Consider the following 27,382-nt stretch of genomic DNA (forward strand, 5'->3'; position numbering starts at 1 on the left):
TATACCCCTATTTAATGTAGGAAGAGGACCATAAATGAATATTGATTTCCCACATGCCTTTAAAAAGTTAAAGAGAAGGTTAAACTCGTTCATGGTCCGTATCGATTCACGTCAGGTGGTATCGTTCATCCCTACATGTAACACTATTTTAGTGACAGTTGCTGGATTTAAGATGTTTAAGATAGTATGTATACAGTGTGTAATGGCATTAAAGAATCTAATATTCCTTGATATTGAATCGCCGATAATGAGTGTAGTTTGCGAGAAGAGAGTGTTAGGAATGAGTGGTCGCCTGTTATATTGACCGGGAATGTCCGGCGGTTGGATCACAGCTGGCTGTGGTGGAGTTTCTGTCCTCGGAGTTGACAGGCGTTGGGGCAACTGTGTGGGAAAGTCTGGTGGTGCTTGGGTTGCAGAAAGCTGCGGGAAAGCTTTTGTTACGGTTGGCGCTGAAGGGGCTCTGCCTCTAACGGCGTGAATGTCGCTGATGTCTGTGGGTGATAACTGAGACCTTTCTACACCTAATGCTATTTCTCTCTTGTTCGACATCGCTCTGGTGCCTTTAACCAAACCAAATCCACTGTTATTGTCTGTGTCAGTTTACTAGCTCGAAGGCTCATTTTGATGAGATAGACGTCTGCAACACCCCCCTCTCGCACCTTCTAGATAACAGACATTTTTAACAACTTGAAGCTCTAAAATATTTGATACACATAAAGGGGCTTCTCTTGTAAATTCAAAGAGGCATGGGGCTCCGTCATTTTTTTTCTTCCCAGTTGCTCCTCAGTAGGAATGTAACGAAATTTGGCGAAATAAAAAATGGTTCACAAAATAAAACCAAGTAAAAAGATTTTAAAGCAGCGCAGCAGTGCAATGACATTTGACCATCCTGCTTCCCATAGAAGCTCAGAGGCTGCTTTGTTTACAAGATGGGGGAGGACACAGATGCTCCATTGACTTATAAGTCTGTTGTGTGTAGTGATGCACTGTCTGAAACAGTGAACAAGCAAACACCGCGGTCAGCGCATGTCTGGACACAAGCCAATGTGTCCGTTGAGCAGTGTTGTGCCAATATCGTGAGAAATGCGATGTCTCGTGACGTCACAGTCGTCCAACCGGAGTGCACCGTGGCGCACTCAAAACGCAACTGGTGGGGATTACCGGACGGCGGACAGCAGGGAAAAACCGGATCGGTGCCGTGGCGCAGTGGAAACATATCCAAAGGAAAACCCCAGTTAGGGAGGGTAAGAAATACTTTATTAAAGGGAGGATGTAAAAAGAGAGGGCAGTGTTACACCTAAGTGTGGGGTGGGGGGGAGGGGTAGGGGGAAGGGGAAGGGAACAGGGAGGAGAGACTCTAGGTGGTAAATGGAAAGGGTGGGGAAGAATAGATTATTCTAAAGTGAGAGTGAGATGTGAAGTTGTAGTTGTGTATATTGTGCTTATTGTGTTATGTACTCAAGCGTCTTTTTTTAAAAGAATTTGGAGACGCCTTTTGGAGGAGGTGTCTTGGTTGATCATTCTGAGATCATATCGGTGACTGGTCAATGTCTGCTTTCAGCTTGTGGGTGTGTCTCAAGTGTGGGCATGAAGTGGAATGACATAGACAACAGAGGGAATTCCTAAACATAGAAAAATGCCTAATAATTAATTCCCCATATTTCGAAACATCTTTTCAACATCATATCTTAATATATCATCTATTATGAACAGTTAGATACTAGACACGGCTGAAAAATAGCATAGTTAGTACTTCATAAACCTGAATGTCTAAATTCATGTTAGGCTTTTTTTTTACCATATGGTTAACTGTAAATACCTTAAACTAAGCTTTGTGATGTTTTATGAAACTAGTATCCCTAGGTCAGAGTTCAACTTGGAGGAGTTGATTCCCTACAAAGGAAAGCTTACCTTTTTTCAGCTGGAAGGAGTGATGCATGATGTGACGTGGCGTGGTGTAGGAATCTGATGGAGGTGTAGATTCTTCAATTTAAGACAAGGCTCAAAAGCAAAAAACAAGAAAAGTATTTGACTCAAAAGTGTTCTCACCATAGTTTTTGACTTGTTGGCAAGAATATCTTTATCTTTTGCCAAAGCCTTTTTCTTTTCTGAAGGGTTGCAGCTAGAACTTGGAGGATTGAAGACTGTTCTTTGGTGCAGGAGGGCACTGGAATTGGTCACTGGCGGATTGGCAGTGGAGCAGCTATGGTGAAACCTGGTGTCTGTTGTTCGAGTTGTTGTCAAGTAAGAGACTGGAACAGCTATGGATTGCCAGGCTCACAGGTGGGTTGAAATGAGTCAAATCGACTGAGCACACAATAGTGATATGTCGGTCGCAAACGAACCGGCTCTAAGAGCTGGCTCTTTGACATGAATGACGGGAGCCGGCTCCTGATTGGGAGCCGCTTTGTATCTCTCTCTCTTTCTTTTTTTCTTCAAGCCACATTTGATTGGTCAATGTGTGTGTGTCGTCTCTGTATGCGCTGAGCGCAGGGGGAGGTGCTATGGTTTCACATTAGTTTCAAAATCTACACGTGTAAAAACAACAACCGTGCGCATTGAACCCGTTGTTAGTGAGCGGGCATGCACTTGCAGTCCCTCCATGAGGTGAATTCTTGCGCGTTTATATGCGCCGTCACTTTCTGCGCACTCTTGGTAACTTCATGCATGCTCGACATTACTTCCTCCTTGTTCACATACCAAAATCAGTTTACCCACCAGGATCAACCCCTCAAAGCTGAGAGATTTTTTTTCATTTTATTTCATACATTTTAATTTATATTTCGTTATGTGATTGTAAGCTTTTGTATGTTGTTTTACATTCAATTTGTTTAGTAGTAAAAAACAAAGTTAGTAAAGGTCATTTGTAAATAGTTAAACATTTGTTTTTGCACTTTCTAATTTATTTTATTTTTAATCACTCTGTAGATTGTATAAATAAAGGTGTATTTATACAATAAACATTTGACAGTGCATGTATTTTACATTAGTAATTCATACTGTGCATAATTTTACATTATTGTTGGTTATAAATTCATTTAAGCACCAAAAAATCTTAAAAAGCCACTTGGGAGCTTCAAGTGATCCGAGCCAAAAGAGCCGGTTCTCTAAAAAGAGCCGGAATTCCTAGCACGCTACACAATGGAGGAAACAGTTCAGAGGGTATCATCTCTTTGGTTTTCTTATCTGATTTGCCATCTGCACTCTAGCATTCATTAATTTCATCACTCACAGCCCCTCCAGTTTTTCCACGAATGCTAAAACCCAGAGGCAGGCTTGATTTTGGGAAAACAAAGAAAAGATACAGACTAACCAACCTGTTAAATAATCCTAGTTCGTTTATATATAATTCATTTGATGGAGTTGCCAAAAATACCACTGAGCCAGAAGAGCACAAAGGGCAGACGACGACTGCCTTTAATGTGGAAAGGAACTCAGAGCTTAAGCCATCTGCTAAATCAGTGTTGTTCTGTTACAGCAATGACACATTGTTTCATAAACAGAGCTTTATGTAATAAACATTTCAGCATCCCGGACAATTAATCTACCAAAGCTTATCTCAATCCATGGAACTAGATATTGCTCTTTATAACTTCTCTTGAGGCGACTGTGGATATTATTACATCACACCAGCTGTCATTTCAGCCTGCTACCATCATTTGGGAAGGTCCTTGATGTTGCTGATGGAGAGGAAATTGGGAGAAAAATCCTGACAACATGAAACTGTATTTCAAAACTACTAAATCATTAATGTTGGCAGTGGCTTAATTAAGTGGGCTTGTAAATGGAGGGCAGCCAGTTCAAATCCAGGGGCAGGTCTAGGTAATCTTGGTTGGGGGACACTGCAGGGGCACAGACTCGGATTAGGGTGGCACACTAAATTTCAAATAATAAAACAACCACTTAAAATCCCAGTGAATAATACTGTTAACCCGAAATGATGAAAATTATTTGCAACATGGGCATTTCCCTTATATGTTTCAGCAACAAAACGTGTTAAACATCTAAAGAATAAAATGCATGTGATATGTAGTTTATGCTATAACATAGTTTATCACATCTGTGTGTGGATCAAATGCCAGCTCCGGAAGTTCCTACCCAGTATAAAGGTTTAAATCTCCACGCGATTAAAGTGATGAATGCATGAATATTAAAATCATACAATAAGTTTGTCCTGACACACACACACACACATATATATATATATATATATCACAAAAAATAATGTTTGAATCTTTATAGATTGAAATATTCCTCTTAGCAGCCTGTTCACTTGGATGATGTACTACGCTTATGGAAGTTATTAAGAGTTTGTTGAGCTAAGTAGATGCTAATTAATTATAGCAGCTTTCATTTGTATGCCAAAAAAATTAGTTATGGTTTAACTTAACCGTAATTCATACTCATAGCATTTGCACAGAACATTGCATCCTTGAAAATGGTCAGCTACGTCTCAACACTTTCACATTCCTGCCATACCCCGACATGCAACACACCTCAACGCGCACCACTTCCCGACATGCGTGTGGTTGCAAGGGCCCGTTCATCGCTGCTTGCAGCTTTAGTATTATTACTTTTACAGTTATTAAATAATTAATCAATATTAGTCATACGCTCTCGAGAAAAAGAGAGCCTTTAACTTGGATTTAAATTTTCTTACATTGGATGCTAACTTCAGCTCTGCTGGCAGTTTGTTCCACTTCTTTGTATTCATTATGGACACAGTAACACTTAAAAAATGAGATTGATTAAAATGTATTTTAAAAAATAGAATGTTTGCAAAGCACCAAACACAGCTGCTCACTTCCTCATAAACCCACAATAAAAAATAAATCACATATCAGTCAGCAGTACACAAAGCATATCAATATTTGTAGCTTACTTTGTTCTTTAGAAGAACTTCAATAGCTTGAACACACGTAGGTTGTCTAAAGATGCTGATAATAAATGTACAGTACATGGTCAGACCCATTGATATATATATAAAGGCTTAGATGTCTCCTCTGCGCTGTCGGCCAATGGAATTGCACGTCCTCACTGGCGGCCATCTTGTCCTGGTCAGCTCGCTCACAGTAGTGGTGCATGCACTTTTTAAATAACAATAACTTGCTGAATTTTCTACCGGTTTTCAAACGGTTTCGGTTGTTATGGTCAAAGGTGTCGTTATAACACTGCACTTATGGATAATTATATTACATTTCCGTCAATAGTTTTGGATGACCTACTTATTTTCCCATTGAACTTCAGATAGGTGCACACACACACACACACACACACACACACACACACACACACACACACACACACACACACACACACACACACACACACACACACACACACACACACACACACACACACACACACACACACACACACACACACACACACACACACACACACAAAAGAGCGGCCTGGGTCAAAATGGCCACCGGTGATGCTATGGCAGAATCCGCCGTAAGGCATCGAGCCTTTATATGAGATATCATATTTGTGCCAGAGACCTTTTGGTACAAGGGGGAGCCCAGGAAGAAGATAATTGTGCATGGTTTTTGCTGTTCAACAGACAGTCGCAGACACAGACAGAGATGCACAGGGAACACAGAGAGCGGCTGGCCTTCACTGTCTCAACAACAAAGAGCAGGTTCTTTCACTGACTTTTCTGTTCAGACACAGAAATGGACATTGGTGAAAGGAAGAAGATGCACTGAACCACAAGCCCAGTTCCATGTAAAGCTGGAAAAGAGATTTTCCTCACTGGTGAATGAGAATGAACAAGAGGAAAAAAAGAAGCTCCATAGGAAAAAGAGGGATCCTCATACTGATCATTGGAGAAGTGACTGTCAAAAATACTCAGAAGATTTTAAACAAAAATGTGAAAGTTATTTGCTTACCGATGAACATGGTATAAGACCTTGGCAGACAAATTCTTGCACATTGTGAAGGTACAAATACCCAGTTGTGAAGATTCATTTTTTTAATAAATTATGTCAGGAAGGAACAGTCTGAGGTGTAGAATAATTTTATTCATTTGTTGGAAACTGTGAGCAATTTACAGCCTAAAGAGTATATCAGTGGTCCCATTCCACCAGTTCGCAAAGGAGGCATGAAATTCTCAAGAATTTATTCTCTGAATAAGTTTTTGTCTGCTGCTAGTGCTGAACACTTACTAAGTTTTATAGAGAACTTTAAGAACGCAGACATATTTTCAAAGCAGATGGGTTGTGTTCAGAGCTGTAAATTAACTTTTCAGATCACCAGCCAGCATGGCCAGTAGATTCTTAAAGTTACCAGCCAACCAGATTTTCCACCAGCCAAAATGTTTTTCAGCGAAAATAAATCACATTATGAGAGCCACTGAATAGATTTAAGTGTTGACGTTTCTTTAAATAGTTTTTATTTTAATTGATTGCAGAAATACAGTAAAATGGTGAAAATATAAACATTTAATTTAAAAACTATGTTGTAGCAATGCCTAAAAGGTGCAATATGGAACTTTGGGTGTGTCGGAGAAGTAAACCTTTTATTAACTATATTCTCATAACTTTATAAACAAACTTAATTGTTTGAAGTTAGAAGGAATAGAAGTAATCAGTACTAACAATTACTGTACTGTAGAGAAAAAATATTTTACTAACATGCATACTCTTCAAATGTAAACAAATCCCATTCCTCAAAAACTGTGTAGTGAACATTTTAATGGTGAACAAATGGTGGAATTGCAGCCACTCACAACCCGACATCTCTTTAGTATCAAAACTCCTCAATTTCTTCTTCTTTTCAGATCCTCTTTCATCTTCATTTTCCCCTGTGTCAGCAGCAGCCTTCCTTTTTTTGCAGTTCAGGTTTTTCAACACCCAATAAATATCTCCATGTTTGTTTGTTTTTTCCCCAACTAATTTTACAAATTAATTTCAGCTCCTATTGTTTGTTTTGCACCTTTCTGCTTGTCTTCTGTTTGTCTTCTCCGGTCTAGAAATGCCCCTGGGGGCCCTAGGCAAGAAGGACTATGGGGCCTCCCGGCCCCAGAATGATGATGAATGAAGTTCAGGAAAACGGATCAGTAAAGAAATACTTTATTAAATAATTAACATATAAAATAAATGACATGGCTATCTAAACTAAAAACAAACTTTACACACAAGTAAATGCCAATAAATGCCAGAAAAACAAACATAACTGAAATGTATGATAAGTATGATAAAAATGCAACCAAGCAGGAAAAAAAAAAAAAAAAAAAAAAAAAACAAGGAATTGAGTACACTAACCATTTCTCACCACAGCGCAAGATCATTGGTTATAATTTGATTTGCTATTATTTGAGTACCTTCTGTTCTGGTGATGTGGTGTCATTGGGTGGTGGGGAGGTGGTGATGGAATGCTGTGCTGCCATGCTGGTGCTGCATGAAGGTGCCATCATGTCCTACTCTTCTTCTTCAAGACCCCCCTCATGATCTGAAGTTGATATTGCAAGAAAGAAAATAGTATAAGAAGCAATTGTTTGACAAATATTTGTGCTGTCATATCAAATCAGATAGCTCCATGATATATTTTAAACTTTAAAATGTATTTAAAAAAGTTAAACTACCTAAGTTCCTACTTTTATGTAGAGAGGTATGGAATAATTAATGAACATTAATTTGCAGTAACAACTTTAATGCTTAATGTTAACATTTTATTTAATGTAACATTTAGGCTATAGCAGAACATTTATGGATGTATTAGTTTTACCATTTGACAACAAACACTTCATTCTGGGAGAAAATATCATTGGCAGCAAAGGACTAACTTATTGTGTGTCTATGAATGTACAGTATGTACACAACCATTAGCAACAAGACATGATGTGTAAGCAAAGCTGGTCTACTTCTTAACATAAAGCTGTAAAAATTGGTGTAAAGTAAGAATAAATATGTGCTCTAAGTTTGTCATGCCACAGAAGTTTGTTGTTAACCACACTGTCAAATTTGAATGATTAATATATACATATAAACACACTTCATGAATGTGTTTAGAAGTAAATGGCTGAATACACAGACTTGAATGTGCAGTTAACTTTTCTGGTGCTGGGTGGATGACTGGGAGTTTGCCTGGGACTAACTGGGACAAACTTTTTTATAATGTAACACAGCTTACGCATTCTCACTTACCACTATCACGTTTTTTCTTTTCATCCTCTTCTTGTTATTTTCTTCTTTTCATGAGCCCTGTGGGATATGTCCGCTTAATTTTTTCGGTGTGTGTTTGATAACAACAGCACGTTGATGCAGGGTCCGGTAGTAGTGGGGCCCCTTTAAGGAGGTTCCCGACGTATCACTGTAATGTGTCCGTGGGTTTCAAGTTGTGTCACTGATATCTGCCGTCTGTCGTGGCCCCCTACGAGCAACTAGCCAGTGACTACTCAGAAAGGACCCCGTGCAGGGGATTTTTGAAGTGCTGTCGCTGCAGCGTCTCAAAGCAGTTTCATTATTTTGTCATTGAAATTGACCAATGTCAGCCGTCCCTCGGGGCCCCCTTTAGCTTGTGGTCCTAGACAATTGCCTGTGTAGTCTACCCTGTTGAAATGCCTCTGTCCAGAATCACACTACAATGGCAACATAAAACAATGATTATACAAAAAAATGCACAAAAAGACAACTGAAAGATTAAAAAATACACATGATGACTTCAAAAAACATACATTACAGAAAAATACAACAAAAATATGAAAATGGCTCAAAATACACAAAACTAAATATTTATAAAAAAAATACACAAATTGACTCCAGAATCACACTACAATGGCAACAAAAACAACAATTATACCAAAAATGCACAAAAACACAACAGAAAGAGACAAAAATACACGACTCCAAAAAATATATATTACAAAAAAAAATTTAAAATTAAAAAAAAAAAAACAACACATTTATACAAAAAAAAAAAATGCACAAAAACACAACAAAGATACACATGACTCCAAAAAACATACATCTATACTATAATTCAAGGGAGGTCTGTGTGTGTGTGTGTGTGTGTGTGTGTGTGGAGCAAATATCTCCCCGACGCGAAGCCAGTTCGACCTGAAACTCGGTCGACGGGTTCCAAATACCCAGAGTGTGTGTATCTGTCATTTTGGAGTAATTTGGTCATTTCAAAAAGTTTATTTCAATTTTATTTCACTTCTGGACGGCCCCGAAGTGAAACCTATTCAACTTTTGACCTCAGGGTGTGAGGGGGCGCTAGCGTACCGTACCATCTATATCTATTTCACTACACATCTCCTCACGCGAGCAAAAGTCACGCATGCGGCCACTCCTCCTCGACTCCCTCCTGTGCCATGCTATCGTTAGCTTCTCAAACACGGGAGCTCACTGAATAGATCACATCTGTTGAGAGACGACTTCCGTTATCCATTTTGAAGGCGTAACAGATGAACTGTGAATCAACTGCTATTCATCTATCGGCATCCGAAAACCCGCAAAGTCCGTTTAAACGTGCACATACGTCTAATGTCGGCAGTTAAGAAAGCTAAGCTAAAGTTTATCACATGGTGCTCGAGGTTATACACGTAGTCGACGCATCGACGGAGCGATGAATGATGTGAATAAATATTAGTCTTTATTATTATTGTTTTATCTTATAGTTACTGGTATTCATTGCAGTGTTTATTTTAATTTAGTTTATTATTAATAGTTTTAAGCATATTACATTATTTTGTTATTGCAAATATTACTATTAATATCATTATAACTTTACTTTTATTACTATTACTACTTTCACTATTAATGCTAGATCCATATTATCATTGTATTATTAGCATTGCTATATCATCATCATATTTATTGCCACTGTATTAGCATTGCTAAATTATCATATTACCTTATTATTTACTGGTATTCATTACAGTATTTTAGGGTTAGGTTATTTTGTTTTTGCAATTATCACTATTATTATCATTATAACATTACTTTTATTACTATTACTATTTTCACTAATAATATTATATCCGTATCATTATCTTTATTATTATCAGGGCTCTACACAAACTTATCCAGTGGTGGCACTGGTGTGACCAACTTTCTCTGTTAGTCGGGGCAACACGTCGTGCAGCTCAAACAGGCGAAGAACGGAAAAATGGCCTGGCAAGCACCGTTGCACGCGATCAAACACGTCGTGCAGCAGAGACGAGTGAAGAACGGAAAAATCGCCTGGCAAGCACCGCTGCACGTGAGGCAGCACGTCGCGCAGCAGAGACGAGCGAAGAACGGCATAATCGCTTGACGGGCAACGCTGCGCGCAAGGTAATACGCCGTGCAGCAGAGACCTAAACCTGGCTCATTCCCACCACAGCCTCCAAATGCTATCAAGGACCTTTTCATGAATCAAAACTTTGTTAAACAAGCTAAACAATACAACAATGCATTGGCAATGGCAAGCATTGGCATAAAAGAGATCGCTATTCCTGGTTTCAACCCAGGCATACGAATACAAGGAAAAGGTTTTAATTTCATTGCCGGCCCCTTCCTGAACAGGGTCAAATGCCCAACTTTGCTCTGATCTACTTTCATGAACCTTCCCATGAAGTGGAATTACGCCGTACTCATGCCTCAAACAGTGATCTGAATGAAGAATTCTTGCTTAGAGCACAAGAGGCCATTCACAGGTGCAACCCATATGTACAACAGTTCAAGTCAGCAATTGAGTACATGAACCAAAATGACACTGCTGATGATCTGAGAATTGTCTTAACAGCTCACTCTCGCCGTCGTGACCTTCATCGTGGCACTGTGAATCTTCCGTCACTGGACAGCGATGTTGCAGTCAATTGCTCCAGGAACCACTCCTACTGAGCAATTTGGAAAGCTGGCTGTCACTCTTCACCTCAGAGGAGGACAACTTCAGAAAATTGATGCCATTCATCCAGCATATGATCCGTTATGATATGTGCTTCTTCTGCCACAGGGCTCTCAAGGATACCACACTGAACTGATAGGTGTCACCCCAACAAACTTTTACCAATTCCACCTTTAAGTGCACAACACTGATCATCACTTCAATTTGCTGCATTGTGGTGGAAAACTCACACAACAGTTTGTATGTGACATGATGGCTAAAATTGAATCACAACATCTCAACTGGATTTGCCACAACCAGAAATCCATCAAGGCAGAAAAATACAGTGTCATTGTTGATGCCCTGAGTAGTGACACTGAGATCATCCCGGGACGCCTAACCATACTGCCCCCGACGATTTATGGATCACCAAGATGGTACGCCAAAGAATTCCAAGACGCCATGGCCTTGGTCAGAGTCAAAGGCAAACCAGACTTCTTCCTCACCTTCACTTGCAACCCCAACTAGGCTGAGAATAAAAGATCGCTTTTTGAAGGTCAGCAGACCCATCAAAGACCAGACATCACTGCCAGAGTATTCCACATGAAGGTGGAACCTCTACTCACAGACCTTCTGAAACATGACATACTGGGACATGTGGATGCATTTGTGATGGTGAAAGAAACTCAAAAAAGACATATTCCTCATATACAGTACATATGCTCATCACCATGGTGCAACGTGACAAACCCAGGACCTCCACTGATATTGATCGCATTGTATCTGCAGAGATTCCAAACAAAGACACAAATCCACATCTACATCACATTGTCACATCACATATGATTCACGGCCCATGTGGACAATGGAATCGTAACAGTCCATGCATGGTTGACAGAAAGTGTTCAAAGGACTACCCCAAACAGTTGAGACATACCACAAGCTTCTGAGACAACTTTTACCCACTGTACAGAAGACGAGCTGAAGATGCACCTGGCTCTCCCATCTTAAAGACGATCAGAGGGGGCATAAATGTGTCCGTCAATAATGAGTGGGTTGTGCCATACAATCCATACCTCCTGCTCCGATACAATGCACACATTAACCTTGAAATTGTCTGTGCTGTCTCCAGTGTCAAGTATTTGTACAAATACTTGGAGAAGGGTCCAGATCAATGTCTTGTGAGGTTGGATGTGGCTGACCGTGAACAACTGAGATACGATGAGGTGACACGCTATGAGTTAGGTCGGTACATCACTGCATCTGAGGCCTACTGGCGAATCTATGAATTCCCTATCCAACAAAAAAAAACGCCCGTAAAAACGCTGGCAATTAATTTAGAGAATGAACAGGTCATCACGTTCAATGATGACGGCACTGTCCACAACGTACTGGACGCAGAACCACCTGCAACTACACTGACTGCCTTTTTGAAAACAATGTCTCTACATCCACACATGCGACACATTGTGTACCTAGATGTATTTCAACACTTCATATACAGAGGTAAGACTTTTCAATTGCGAAAAAAAAGACTAAGTACCCACGATTATCGCATGGCCGACACAGTTGGACGCATTCCAATGATGCCTTAAACCCACACACTGCTGAACTGTTCTATCTCCGCATCCTTTTATACCGTATCCCAGGACCTGCTTCCTTTAGAGATCTCCGTAAAGTTGGAGATGTGGCCATGGACACCTATCTGGCTGCCTGCATTGCAGATGGCATTGTTGACAATGACCAGGAAGTGGATTCTGTTATGGAGGAAGCTGCAAATGTAACCGTTGGCCCAGCACGATGTGAAGTATTTGCCACCATGCTCATGTTTGTGCTTAGAGGAGAGCACTTGCAGTTTTGGGAAAGGCACAAACATGTTCTTTGTGAAGACTTCATGCACAGGACTGTGTAGGAACCCTGGTCGATGGTCAAAAGGCGGTAAAAACACTGTCGCACGTTTGGAATTTTATTACACTTTTATGACTCAAAAACAGACAATGAAAAAATGGACCAAGGAACATTTCTTCAAATCCCAGCCCTTCTTCCTGCAGACTCTTTGCTGACACCCATCCTCCCCAAAGAACAGACATCCCACAGAGATAACAGGGATGTAACCTGACACCCTACACCAGAGACATCCTTTTCAACATGAAGAGTAAAAAGGAAGAAATAAAAATAAAACCTATACACCATCTGATGCTTTAAAGGCAGAACTGTGATTTAAACGAATTTCAGACATGGGACCTCGATTTTAACCATTTGTCTACAGGAAAGAGACTCATCGTGTGCCTCCATCTGACATATTTAAGCACTAATGCAATCACATTTCAAGGGAAATGTTTAGAACTTCATATTCCATGATCATTGATCAAAAGTGTATTTGTCCTCCTTTGTTATGCTTAAAGCTAGAAATAATTCAAATCAGTCATTTAAGGGATAATCAATTGAAAGTCATGTTTCAAGGGTTCATGCAATTGGCACACACCATGCTCCATTTTAGACCTAACATGGTAACACCCTATCTGGTTTTATGACTCTTTGTTTAAGAAGCACATGTGGGATAGCCCCACCATCTTGTCTTCTTTACAGGAAAGTTAAGCCTCCCGCTTCTTTCTGCCAGCCAATCAGGTTTCACTCATTCCCACACTGCAGATGTGTTTTGACCAATCAGATAACCTCTTGACATGTTTATAAAAGGCCTCGCTCCCCCTTTTCACACGCTCTTACGTCTTGCTCAGTTCCAGCGCTCTCACCTCTGTCTAGTCCTCCTCTTTGCATCTGACTTAACAGTTAGATGTTATTCAGTTTAGTGATGCAGAATTTTTGAGATATTGATTGAACTTCTCTCCAGTCAGGAAGTGGCTACCAGTCACTTCCACAATGACTAACTTTAAGTTTTATCTCCATTTTTGAAATTAACCAAGCAGTTTTTAATTTTTGGAGCAAATCAATTTTTATAGCCTCCCATGAGTAAGCTTTAACGAACTCTAGCATCTTTGATTTGAGAACATGTTAGTTAAACTACCCATCGACGTCCAGGAGTGGTGCCGTGTAGGAGAACCAGAACCCCAGCCAGGCCGACATGTATCCCGCGGGCCCGTACAGTGAATGAGCGGAAAACGTCTTCGGAAAAACACAGGAAAAGTTTTTTTCCCACACACTGCTGGTTACGCAGAAGGAGCTGTCATCATCACGCCTGTTCAAAGGAGGGTAAAACTGCACGCACACACAATTCTGGCAAAAAGGTGGTTTATAACTTAACAAATTCTCTCAATCGAAAATTCTAGATTCATAGTCCATATTTTTCATTTTGGTAAAGTTTTATTAATTTCATTACTTTAACTTTCCATTTTCCTTCTTCCTCAGAGCATTAGGAAATCCCTATAAATCCCAAATTCACGCAAACATCTAAAACACTCAGAATGTGTAGATACCATACAGCTGTGTTAAAATGTACATTTTGTGTGATACCAATGAGTCAAAATAACTGTGAATAATTGTGAAACTGCCTAATCTATCATCGTGGTAATAGCCTGTAAAATAAACATGTACATATTGTAAACGCTGTGTTTTTATTGACATTTAAACCTTTATTAAACCTCTATTCTGACGTCAAGAACCCACTACAAAAACAAGGAACTGTAACAATTAACTAAAATAAAGTGATCTAGGACACTTAAAACTCAATTCTAGATGGCACCTCTGGCAGCGAACATATTAAAAATTAATAATTAATATTTTTGAATATTAATCATCCCTTGTTCCCCTACAACTGCAATAAATGAGCCAAATGAGAACATTCTGAATCAAGTGCTACTCGACCTCAAGGACCATATTGAAAGACATGGTTTCACACTGGGTGGAAACTTTGGACTCCCTGAGCCTAATCCACTTCATGATCAAAATCAGACTCCCCACATCATCCAGCACGAGACGGAGCACAACATGGAGGAACTTCACGCTCAAATTACTCAAATAGAAAACACACTTAATCCCGAGCAGCAAAGAACAGGGACTTGGAAAGATGATTGCGCTTGATGCAAGTGGTGGGACAGGAAAAACCTTTGTATTGTGCCACATCCTGAACAAAGTCCGTGCAAAAGGCAAAGTGGCAGTTGCAACAGCCGCGAGTGGCATCGCCACCCTACTGCCAAAAGGCACCACCTTTCACAGTAGAACAAAATGTCTTCTCATTCTCACTGATGAATCCACTTGCGCTGTCAGTGAACATGACAACACTGCCACACTCATTAGGATCGCACATCTCATGGTTGTGGATGAAGTGACGATGATGAATTGCCGTGCATTAGAAGCAGCAGACCGTACATTTCGGTGGCTTCGTAGATCAGACAAATCATTTGGTGGCATCACAATGGTCTTTGGTGGCGACTGGAGGCAAATACTGATCGTTGTGCCACACGGTAGCCGAACCAAGATCATAGGACGGTGTTGCAAGAGCTCATACCTATGGAAAAATGTTGAAACTCTCAGTCTAACAATAAACATGAGAATCACAGGGGAATCACAGGGGACGGGACCCGGATAAGCAAACTGCTTCTCTCGTCTCCTTTTTCGGCATGTACAAAAAAAAAAAAAAAAAGTGAATGTAACCATGTCGGAAATAAACTGAATAAATAAATAAAAAATCTCGCAAGCTACAGAACATCAACAAGCTGAAGAAAACTTTGCCAAATTCCTCTTAGACCTTGGCGAGGCAAAAATTCCAATAGTTCCAGAAGAAGGTGAATTCGCAATTAAACTCAACGACACACTGACAATTTCTGGTGACAAACTAAAAGACATTGTAAATTGGGTGTATGAAGACATGCTGGCCAACATTTCCTGCCCAACGTGGCTATGTGAACGTGTCATATTATGCCCAACTAACTCTGAAGTCGACACAGTAAATGAGTACATGACCAAGATCTTTCCAGGAGAACACGTTTGCAACAGCATTGACACAGCAGATTCTGAGGGTCATCATATGTACCCAACTGAGTTTTTAAACACACACTGCCCATCCGGAATGCCTCCTCATCGCATTTCTTTAAAAGTTGGAATGGTGATCATGCTACTGCGAAACTTTGACCAACAAAATGGACATTATAATGGCTCAAGATACATTATCGAAGAAATCCTGCCACACCTCTTAGTTACAAAATCTGTAATTGGTGTAAATGCTGGACGCACACTTATTTCCACGAATCACACTTATACCATCTGACAACATCTTCCCATTCACCTTAAGATGCAAACAATTTCCAGTGAGACCATGCTTTGCCATGACTGTGAATAAGTCACAGGGTCAATCTTTGCAGCATGTTGGTGTTTTCAGCACAAGAGATTTCTTCAGCCATGAACAATTTTATGTTTCCGCCAGCAGAGTTGGAAGATCAAACAGACTTCGTATACTTGCTCTAGACGAAGAAACTAAGAAAAAGCGACACTTTCTAAGCAATGTTGTATATACTGAAGTACTGACTCAGTAAACCATTCTCTCATACTCACTCAGTAGTTGGGGGAGGCTAGAAGCAGTTGGAGGTCCATACAGACCCAGTTGTGGTGAAGCCTAAACAGGCTCCCACTTCTGACCCGGCTTACAGTTCTCTTAACCCTCATACTACACAGAATCTGAGAGTGTGCTTCCATTATTTTTAACTTCTTTAGTTACGCTTAAAACGTTTTTGATTTTGAAATCAACACAAATTAGACCAAACGAGACATGAGGGGGAGGAGCGTCTGAGCGGCACGCACACTGATACTACGTACTATTACTACTAAGAACTAACACACTAACAAACTAACCTCTAACATGGTGTGGTGGTGGGAATCCAGCCACAAAAGGACTCACTCAGTGTTCAAACATTCTCATTTGGCCATAATTAACTCTACTTAAGCTCCCACATGAATACATACTTCCGACGGGCACTGTACTAGTTACAGAAAAATACAACAAACAAAAAATATAAAAGTGAGTTAAAAAAACAACAAACACATTTATCATGCACATGTCCAATAGAATTAAACCAGGAAAATTGCACCCACATTTTGCACCCGTAAATATACCCCTTTACAACAGGTGGGAAAATAGTTATATAGTTAAATCAAAATACATAGCTGTGTCTGTCTGTGGGCCGTTATTGGTTTCGTAATTTCACAATCCTTCCTCCCGGAAATAAAACAGCTGAAACCATGTAAGAGCAAATGTCTGTTTCTAAAACAGGGTGTTTTTTAGGGATGCACTAAAATGAAAATTTGAGGCCGAAGCCGTTTAAAATATAAACGCTTGGCCGAATACGGTTGTTAAGTTTTTCATGTTTTTTTTTAAATAGTGCATAAATAGCCTAGAATACATTTTTAGATATGTTTTTTTTAAAGAAAGTAAATGTTTATTGAATATTATGACAATATTCCAGTAGCCTTTGCTTTTCAAAAAAAGCACAAAGTTTTTCATTTATATTAGGCCTTCAAATAAAACAAAACATGCATTCCAAAAAAAGTGCATTAAAGGGGAGGTATGATGAAAAAAGAACTTTCTAACAGTGATATACTGTACATTCCTTTAGCCTCATTCAGAGGGCCAAAGTTGAAAAAGTTTGGTTTCCGCCCTCCCTTGTTATTCCACATTTTGTAAAAAGTCAGCTCCAAACGGGAGAGATGGATTTTGCCCATGTTGGTAGGTGACGTCACCCAGGGCAGCCAAGTTACAGAAAATGACAAGAGTGAGACTTTAGTGACATGATGCATTCCGGCGAAGAAAAAAAATGTGGCCTTTTTTAACATGGCTTTGGCCTGTTTTAACGTTGATTTATACCTTAAGACTGATGTCCTCACCTCCATTCTAGCGGCTCTCTCTGCACTGTGGCCTCCTAATGCTAGTTTTAATCAACCAGAAATTACAAATGAAAACTAACAAGAACTTTGACAAAATACATTTATTTGTCAATATTTCATTTCAACCAACTCTCCATCATTTAGCTGGGGACATGTCTCATGTTTAGGATTGGGCACCAAATAGGAACCAGTTCCTAACGTCCGGTTCCAGAACCGTTACGAATGTTTGCATTTCGATTATTTTTTCCGATTCCTAAATGCCCGCACTAGTTTGATTCCGCGGCTTGCTCTGTTTGTTTACACGGGGTTTGTATAAGATGCTATCAGAAAACGACTGCTGTGTGTGTTTGTGTGTGTGTCTGGCTGCGGTTTCAGTTTGGACCGTGGAGCAGAAGGGAGATAGTAACTAATCACCGGTAAAAAGCCCAGTAAAACTCCGGAAAACAATAACCAGAAATAAATATTTGCTCCCTGGTAAAGATAGTAGCTCTGATAACTGGTAAAATGATAAACTGATGAATGCAGTACGGGGACACATTTACTCCGCCTCTGGGTCCTTGTGCCTGCCAGTCAATGAAGCCTGTTCCGTTTACCGAGTTTTCCGAGGTCCGTGTGTGTTTAATAAGTCCGTATGTGTCCGTTGGAAAGTCCGCATGTTTATGACTATAACAGAAAACCACACATGAGAACTGTTTTCATTTTTGATTGTGGTTTTGAAGCAGCAGTTCGACAATAACACATGGTTTCAGTTTGGACTGTGGAGCGGAAGAGAAAAAAATCCCAGTAAAACTCTGGAAAACACTCACCAGGAATAAATATTTGCTCCCAGGCAAAGATAGTAGCTCTAACAACTGGTAAAATGGTAAACCTGGTGATATTACAGTCTGTGAATGCCTTACGGGGACGCATTTACTCCGCCTCCGGGTCCTAGTGTCAGCAGTCCGGTGAGGCCTTTTCTGTGTGTGTCCTTGTGAAAGTCTGCATGTTTGTGCCTTCGTCCATCCACTCTTGTCATTATATCCGTGTCTTTTAAGGCTCTTAAATAGTGTCATTGTAGTGCGGGCCGTCGCCATCTTGGATTATCGTCATCAGTGCGTCATCGCTGCAAGTCGCACAAGCGCAAAATGACCCAAATAACTGTAAAGAGGTCTTCTATTAGTCTATTTTCTTTTTAAAGTGGTGTTTTTTTTTTTTGTGGCTTTAGACTCCATTTACATTTATGTATATAATATCTTCCCTACAATATAAACACAATATAATAATATTTTTTATAGTTTGTTTCCACTGTGTCCAGAATAATAATAATCTTTCTCAACAAGAACTGTTGATTGAGTCACATGAGTGTTCCAGGGTTTGTTTGAGTTTGTTTTATTTTGTTTCACATCTACCTGAGCTGCAGCTCTTTGTTTTTGACTGCTGCCAACTTGTTTGTGGTGTTATTTCAGAAAGTTTCACTTTTACAGTTACAGTTGGAAACCTTTGTAGTTGAATACCCTAGTTACAGTACAGCAACCAAATGAAACTGTATCAACTAAGTGAATTAATAAAAATGGCCTGTGTTAGGGCTTTTTCAAATGAAAAAATGTTCCTGTGAAATCTGTGACCTGTTGACCTGCACAACTTAAAGAATCGGAATCGAGAATCATTTAGAACAGGAATCGAAATTGAGAATCAGAATCGTTAAAATCCAAACGATGCCCAACCCTACTCATGTTGTAGGTGTTTGTCGGAGATTTTGATGCCGTGATGACAGAGGCAGGGGTCTCCCACTTAAAACACTGAGGCCCAAGGCCGTGCTACCTTACCTCAGCTCTCCTAGTCTGCAACAGAAAGGATGTCATTTAAAAGCAAGGAGGAAACAATGGGGATGTTTACGATTAGTGGGTCACAGCGCAAACAAGGGACTGGATTGTGGAATTGGACGGAGAGCGGAAAACGGAAAGGAGAGTCTGGCTGTGTTTGGAAAGGAGCTGCTGCTACTGGTTCTGCAGCAACGCGCACACATTTTTTCGATCACACGCTACTATCTGGCCTTGCTTTTAACTCACTAAACCGAAAGCCGAATGTTGCTTTTTTTTGCAATATTCGGCCGAATATATTCGATGGCCGTTTTGGGGTACTGGTTTAAAAAACATAAGGCCAAAAATTGAAAGTTTACTTACTTCTCCAGGTACCACATATATCGTGTGTCCTACTTTTAATGAACTGCACTGAAAAAAGAGGAGAATGCTTATATTTGGCTCGCCTTTACACTTGCGTCCATGGCAAGGTTTAAGACACTCTACATTTAATTAATAATCATTTACTTGAAGTTGTCTTTTCCTTTTCCCACGTTAAACAACTCCGGTGTGCTTACTTTATAGGAGCTTGTGCATCGTGATTGTGCTCCTGTGATAAGACAGGGAAGTTCTACATAGTGTATACCTGAATATTTTCTCATCAGTCAACCTGAAATTCTTGCATACTTTCAGTGCTTTCAGTCTTATTCCAGGACTCGTTTCTATGCTGTGCTTGTTTCCGACTCGCCTGTTGTGTCCATTTTTTACAAAGGCCGGGAGGGGAAGGGGGAACAAGGAAGATAGGAGATTAACCAGCAGAGAGTGTTCAGCGCACACTCTGGTGTGGAATACATTAAAATGAGCCGCTTGAGATGGGAGCCCTAAAATAAATAAAAGGTCAAAAGTAAAACAACACCAAACATTCGACTTGAAAAAGTAACCCCATCTATCACCCACCCAGATCAAACCGGCCACATTAAAGGCAGGCATTTCTTGCCGTTGGGCGCACTTGTGGGGGATGCGCAGGCATCTGTGGGGGTGCATGGGCACCACTCCCGGCCAGGCTGCGCTGGTAGAATTTCCAGCGGGAAAGATGCTTATGTTCTTGGTGTAGCTGGGCTGAGTAAGTCATCAGGGCAGTACACTAAATGGGCGGGGCGTGTTACCAGGGCTCCTCCTGCTGGACCATACTGTGAAGACTCTGGCTCCAAATGACCTCAAATTTGCAAGATGGAAGTGCCCCTGCGCGCCGTATTTTGGCTTAAAGAACATTGAGCGGGAACAGCTACAGTGCACGCCCACTGGTTGAACCCTAGACTTTCTTGCTGAGAGGTGGATGTGCTAAGCACTACTTTACCGAGCAGCGATACTTTGTTATTTATTGATTTGTTAATTTATTGATCACCGCACGCCCCATACGTTACCCATTTGTGTTTGTATTAAGTCAGCATCAAACTGCTCAGTCACTGCTTGGAGTGATGTGTATCCTAACAGTTAGCATCATAGTATTTTGTAGAATGTGTGCAAATCAGTGTATAATCGCACTTGACACCTAATGATGAACTCGATTAAATGAGTGCTGTCTGTTTTGATAATCTCACCTCACCAGGATTAAGAACTGCCAAAGCCTTTACCATTAACAGCTTCATATGCATGCACAGCTTTACAATGTCAGAATTGTAGCACCACGTTCAATAATCTGCTATGATTATTAAAAATAAATGTTAGCTGGTTATTACTGAATGTTGAGAAAAAATTGAATTGGAACATTTTTAAATGGGTGTGTTTAACTGATCTGTCTTTGTAAAGTGTTCATCACAGCTTTGAGATAATCCACTGTATGACTGAACTGATGTTTAGCCAATCCTTCTAAAGCCAAATTGGTCCAACACATTTCCATCAAATTTTCTGAATAAAGCAGCCCCTACATCTGAGGGATAGTGACAGCAAATGACCGGTGAGCCCTCTCAAATCCCTGTGATCCAGGGATAAACTTCCCAGGAAGAAGCTTAAACCCTCTTAACTGATACACAAACAAAAGTCAATAGGTCAAAACTGCCTCAGAGGAAAACTTTCACCAACAGAGAACCTGCTGAAAAGGTTTTAACAACAAACTTTATCAAGACAGCCAAGGATTTCAAATGAACAATACAACCCTCTCTTTTGACAACCCCCCCTACTCTTTAAGGCTTATAGCCTGTTGGGAGAGTGACTGACCTTAATCATCAGGGGGATATTTGAGTTTTATTTGGCAATGACACGACAGACAAAGTCATCACAGAATTCCATTGGCTGACATAAAAAACAAGAGCAAGGCAAGTTCAATTTTCAATGTGTAATCCATATCATCCTATTGCAAAAAGTCACCAGACAAATGCTGGTGGTGAACGTAGTTTGTTAGTTTTAACAGACATTCGTTCTGCTTTTCTCTGTTACTATGGTTACAGATAAGGATGCTACAGACAATGAACCGATAACAACGAAGTTGATATATGGGCTGTTTACTTAATTTATTAATAGTCAACTCACAATACAATATGAAATACAGTATAGGGCTCACGATATGAAATACTCAATAATATGCAATATGAAAAGTGAAAAAAAAAATCCCAATGAAGAGTAACAAATCTTCGTTGATGAAAACAATTTGACTGCAAAAGTTGGAGACAGTGGCCCTCATTTATCAACCTTGCATGAAAACAGGTTCAAATCTGAGTGCACATTTAGTCGTACGACAGGATGAACGTGGAATTTGCGTCATATTTGACCAATCACAGCATACAAATGATCAGGTGTTGATAAATGCAGCAGCTGAAATTGTCATTAACATGTTACACCCTCAAATATTCTTGGTTCGGAGGACCCGCCTACTAAGGTCAAACAAACATCGGAAAGGATATAAACAAATCCCCGAGATGAAAATCAGCATCCTCACTGCTGAAGTGGAGAAAAACAAAGATGTGCTTTTTGGTCGTGTGAAAACTGGAATTTAAGGAGCACATTTAAACACTCTGTGGGAGAGAATAACGGAGGCACTGAACAGCGTTTTCATATTGGAAGAAACTGTGGTTGAAATTTGAATTAAATTCTCAATAATTAATTTAACCAATGCCTCATGATGGTTTGAATGAAATTTCACTCACCCATAGCCTAAAAGCGTAAACCCCTGCTATTATATGGAGGTAGATTTGTGTCTTTAATATATCAAAAAAAAAACTTTTCAATCAAAAAAAACTATTTTCAATTAAAGATTGAAAATATTTATTTGTGATTGAAGCAAACTTTTTTTTGATTAAAAAGGTTTTTTTGATTGAATAATAAAGACAAATCTATCTCCATACTATTTGATCAAGCCAATTTTTAAAATAAAAAGAGAGGGCAGTGTTACACATTGGTGAAGGGGAAGGGAACAGGAAAGAGGGAGGACGGAAGGGGTGGAGAAGAGTCGACTATTTTAAGTTGAGAGTTCAATGTGATGTTACAGTTGTGCGTGTTGTGCACACAGTGCCTTGCGAAAGTATTCGGCCCCCTTGAACTTTTTGACCTTTTGCCACATTTCAGCCTTCAAACTTAAAGATATAAAACAGTAATTTTTTGTGAAGAATCAACAACAAGTGGGACACAATCATGAAGTGAAACGAAATTTATTGGATATTTCAAACATTTTTAACAAATAAAAAATCGAAACTTGGGCGTGCAAAATTATTCAGCCCCTTTACTTTCAGTCAATCAATCAATCAATCAGTCTTTATTTGTATAGCGTCAAATCATAACCAATGGTATCTCAAGACACTTTACAGTAGAGCAGTCTTAAGGACGGACTCTTCATTTTATGGATACACACATATGCATATATACGTATATACACATACATATGTATCCCACACCCAACATGAATTCATCATGGCGGCAAGGAAAACCTTCTGTTAAGCAGCAGGAACCTTGTGTGGATCCCATTCCTATGATGAACAGCCATCCACGTTATGCTGTGTTGGGTGTGTGCAGAGGAGAGGGTGGAGAGAGAGCCGCTGAGACTCTGTAACTCCACACTAAGGATCCCACGGACCTGCAAGACAAAAGCCAGAAGGAGTACAGGAGCAAACACACAAGGGAAGAAGCAGACATAGAGGGAGTGTTTGAGAGAGGAATGGGACCCTCTCCGGTCCCTCTCTAACCTAAATGACCTCTCTCTTAACGCCCTCTCCAACCTCTCTCCAACCGAGCATGCCAGACCCCCCCCGGCAGTCTATGCCTATTGCATCTTAATTATGAGCTATGAGCTGGTTCCTAACTAAAAGCTTTACCAAAGAGGAATGTTTTGAGCCTAACCTTAAAGGTAGAGAGGGTGTCTGCCCCCCGAACCGTGGTTGGTAGATGGTTCCAGAGAAGTGGGGCCTGATAACTGAAAGCTCTTCCTCCTATACTACTTTTAGAGACGAATGGAACAACGAGTAGTCCAGCATTTTGAGAGCGTAGTGTTCTTGTAGTGCCATACAATCGTATGGCACTACAAGCTCCTTGAGATAGACTGGTGCCTGTCCATTTAGGGCTTTATAAGTGAGAAGAAGAATCTTGAATTCTATTCTATATTTTATGGGAAGCCAATGCAGAGAGGCTAATACAGGAGTAATGTGATCTCTTCTCCTAGTTTTAGTCAGTACACGTGCTGCAGCATTTTGAACCAGCTGAAGTGTCTTAAGCGACTTGCTCGGGCAGCCTGCTAAAAGAGAGTTACAATAATCCAGTCTAGAGGTAACAAAAGCATGGACTAGTTTTTCGGCGTCGCCCTGAGACAGGATAGATCTGATTTTAGCAATGTTACGGAGATGAAAGAAGGCAGTTCTTGAAGTTTGTTTTATGTGAGAGTTGAAGGATAAGTCCTGATCAAATAGAACCCCAAGGTTTCTAACAGTTGTGCTTTGTGCCAGAGTAATGCCATCTAGGGCAGTTAGGCTAGCATAGGTTTCTCTAAGGTGTCGTGGGCCCAGTACAATGACCTCAGTCTTGTCTGAGTTGAGAAGAAGAAAATTTTGGTCCATCCAGGCCCTAATGTCCTTTAGACAGGCCTCAAGTTTAGATAGCTGATTTATCTCACCTGGCTTCATTGATACATACAGTTGGGTATCATCAGCATAGCAGTGAAAGTTAACAGAGTATTTTCTCATAACATTACCAAGGGGGATCATATAGATACAGAAGAGGATTGGACCTAGCACAGAGCCCTGAGGAACCCCGTAGCTTACTTTAGTGTACACAGAAGACTTATTATTCACGTGTACAAACTGGTACCTATCAGATAGGTAGGACTTAAACCAGTTTAGGGCAGTCCCTGTGATTCCAAGTAATTTCTCTAATCTCTCTAGTAGAATATAGTGATCTATAGTGTCAAAAGCTGCACTAAGATCTAATAAAACCAGCACTGAGAGTCGTCCTTCATCTGAAGCCCAGAGTAGATCATTAGTTACTTTAACTAAAGCAGTCTCTGTGCTGTGTTGAGCTCTAAAACCTGACTGGAAGTCCTCGAACAGGCTGTTGTTTTGAAGAAATTCACAGAGCTGAGCTGCCACAACTTTCTCAAGAATCTTTGAAATAAAAGGAATAATATTGACACTCAGCAGACTCTCTCCAAAAGTTCAGTGAGGATCTCTGAATGATCCAATGTTGATCTAAATGACTAATGATGATAAATAGAATCCACCTGTGTGTAATCAAGTCTCCGTATAAATGCATCTGCTCTGTGATAGTCTCAGAGGTCAGTTTAAAGCGCAGAGAGCATCATGAAGACCAAGGAACACACCAGGCAGGTCCGAGATACTGTTGTGGAGAAGTTTAAAGCCGGATTTGGATACAAAAAGATTTCCCAAGCTTTAAACATCCCAAGGAGCACTGTGCAAGCGATAATATTGAAATGGAAGGAGTATCAGACCACTGCAAATCTACAAAGACCCGTCCCTCTAAACTTTCAGCTCATACAAGGAGAAAACTGATCAGAGATGCTGCCAAGAGGCCCATGATCACTCTGGATGAACTGCAGAAATGTACAGCTGAGGTGGGAGACTCTGTCAACAGGACAACAATCAGTCGTATACTGCACAACTCTGGCCTTTATGGAAGAGTGGCAAGAAGAAAGCCATTTCTTAAAGATATCCATAAAATGTGTCGTTTAAAGTTTGCCACAAGCCACCTGGGAGACACACCAAACATGTGGAAGAAGGTGCTCTGGTCGGACGAAACCAAAATCAAACTTTTTGGCAACAATGCAAAATGTTATGTTTGGCGTAAACGCAACACAGCTCATCACCCTGAACACACCATCCCCACTGTCAAACATGGTGGTGGCAGCATCATGGTTTGGGCCTGCTTTTATTCAGCAGGGACAGGGAAGATGGTTAAAATTGATGGGAAGATGAATGGAGCCAAATACAGGACCATTCTGGAAGAAAACCTGATGGAGTCTGCAAAAGACCTGAGACTGGGACGGAGATTTGTCTTCCAACAAGACAATGATCCAAAACATAAAGCTAAATCTACAATGGAGTGGTTCACAATTAAACATATCCAGGTGTTAGAATGGCCAAGTCAAAGTCCAGACCTGAATCCAATCGAGAATCTGTGGAAACAACTGAAAACTGCTGTTCACAAACGCTGTCCATCCAACGTCACTGAGCTCGAGCTGTTTTGCAAGGAGGAATGGGCAAATATTCCAGTCTCTCAATGTGCAAAACTGATAGAGACATACCCCAAGCGACTTAGAGCAGTTATCGCAGCAAAAAGTGGCGCTACAAATTATTAACTTAAGGTTGCTGAATAATTTTGCACGCCCAATTTTTCAGTTTTTTTATTTGTTAAAAATGTTTGAAATATCCAATAAATTTTGTTTCACTTCATGATTGTGTCCCACTTGTTGATTTTTCACAAAAAAATACTGTTTTATATCTTTAAGTTTGAATGCTGAAATGTGGCAAAAGGTTGAAAAGTTCAAGGGGGCCAAATACTTTCGCAAGGCATTGTATTTTGTTGTGTATTCAGTTAAGACATTCTGGTGAGAAGTGTGGAGCAATTGAAGTGGGTGACACAGCACCAGGCTTATGTATAATGAACAGAGGGAAGGGGTGAGTCGTTATACCTAAAACTGATATTTGGGATCAACGGGTTAAGCCCAATACAAGCTTATTCCACAAACCAAGGCATGCCAGTGCATGCTACTGCCCAAACCCCCAACCCTGAGGCACCCTGCCAGTGTCCACCAACCACCCCCACCCATGCGATCAGCACCAGGCCGGGCAGGTGCCCACCGGGAGCCGGGTCCAGAATCAGCAGAGGCCAGACCTCAGGCCAGATGGAACCAGTTCAGAGGCAGCACCGGCAGCAGCCCACCCCAGAACATCGGCCGCATCACCGGCCACACAGGACACAAGGAGGAAGCTGCACGATGAGCCTTAGCTATTGTCAAAATCAAGCCCCCAAGGGCCCCAGCCAGTCCCGCATACCAATATGCAGCGTGCGCAGCATCGAGGCGATGTAGCTGCAGAACCCTGCATTGCAGGACATCGCCGAAGCTCCAGAGAATAAAGGTCTGCAGTTTCTTTGCTGCAGTTGAAGCATGTTTTTGTCTCTTTGACTAACCTCTTCAATTCAACTGCTTTCAATTCCTCATTAACAGAATCGTGGACAGAAACACGAATCAACCAATGAAAACAGAATCCACTGTTGAACGCGGAAATTGACAGAATGGGATGAAGCGCCATCAACTTGTGGCTAAGAACTCATTAGGTGCACTGTCCTCCCCCCTCCCGATGTGTGCACTTCAAACAGCGTCTAAACCACCCGAAACATTGTCAAAACTGCCAAAAAGCTATGCAACTCATCACTCACTCCTAAATACGGAGCCACAAGTTCCTGCTTAATTTGTGTCTGTAAAGCTCCGCTCTTTTCTCGTGTAGCGCTGTGGCAAT

The 27,382-nt window shown here is 40.6% G+C and overlaps 1 pseudogene; it reads left to right on the forward strand.

The window, feature by feature from the left end:
- The first annotated feature begins 11,088 nt into the window (after positions 1-11,088).
- Positions 11,089-26,863, forward strand: LOC114462209 (uncharacterized; annotated as a pseudogene).
- Positions 26,864-27,382: the final 519 nt, after the last annotated feature.

This window comes from Gouania willdenowi, chromosome 4 (assembly GCF_900634775.1).
Source record: "Gouania willdenowi chromosome 4, fGouWil2.1, whole genome shotgun sequence".
NCBI classification, from domain to species: Eukaryota; Metazoa; Chordata; class Actinopteri; order Blenniiformes; family Gobiesocidae; genus Gouania; species Gouania willdenowi.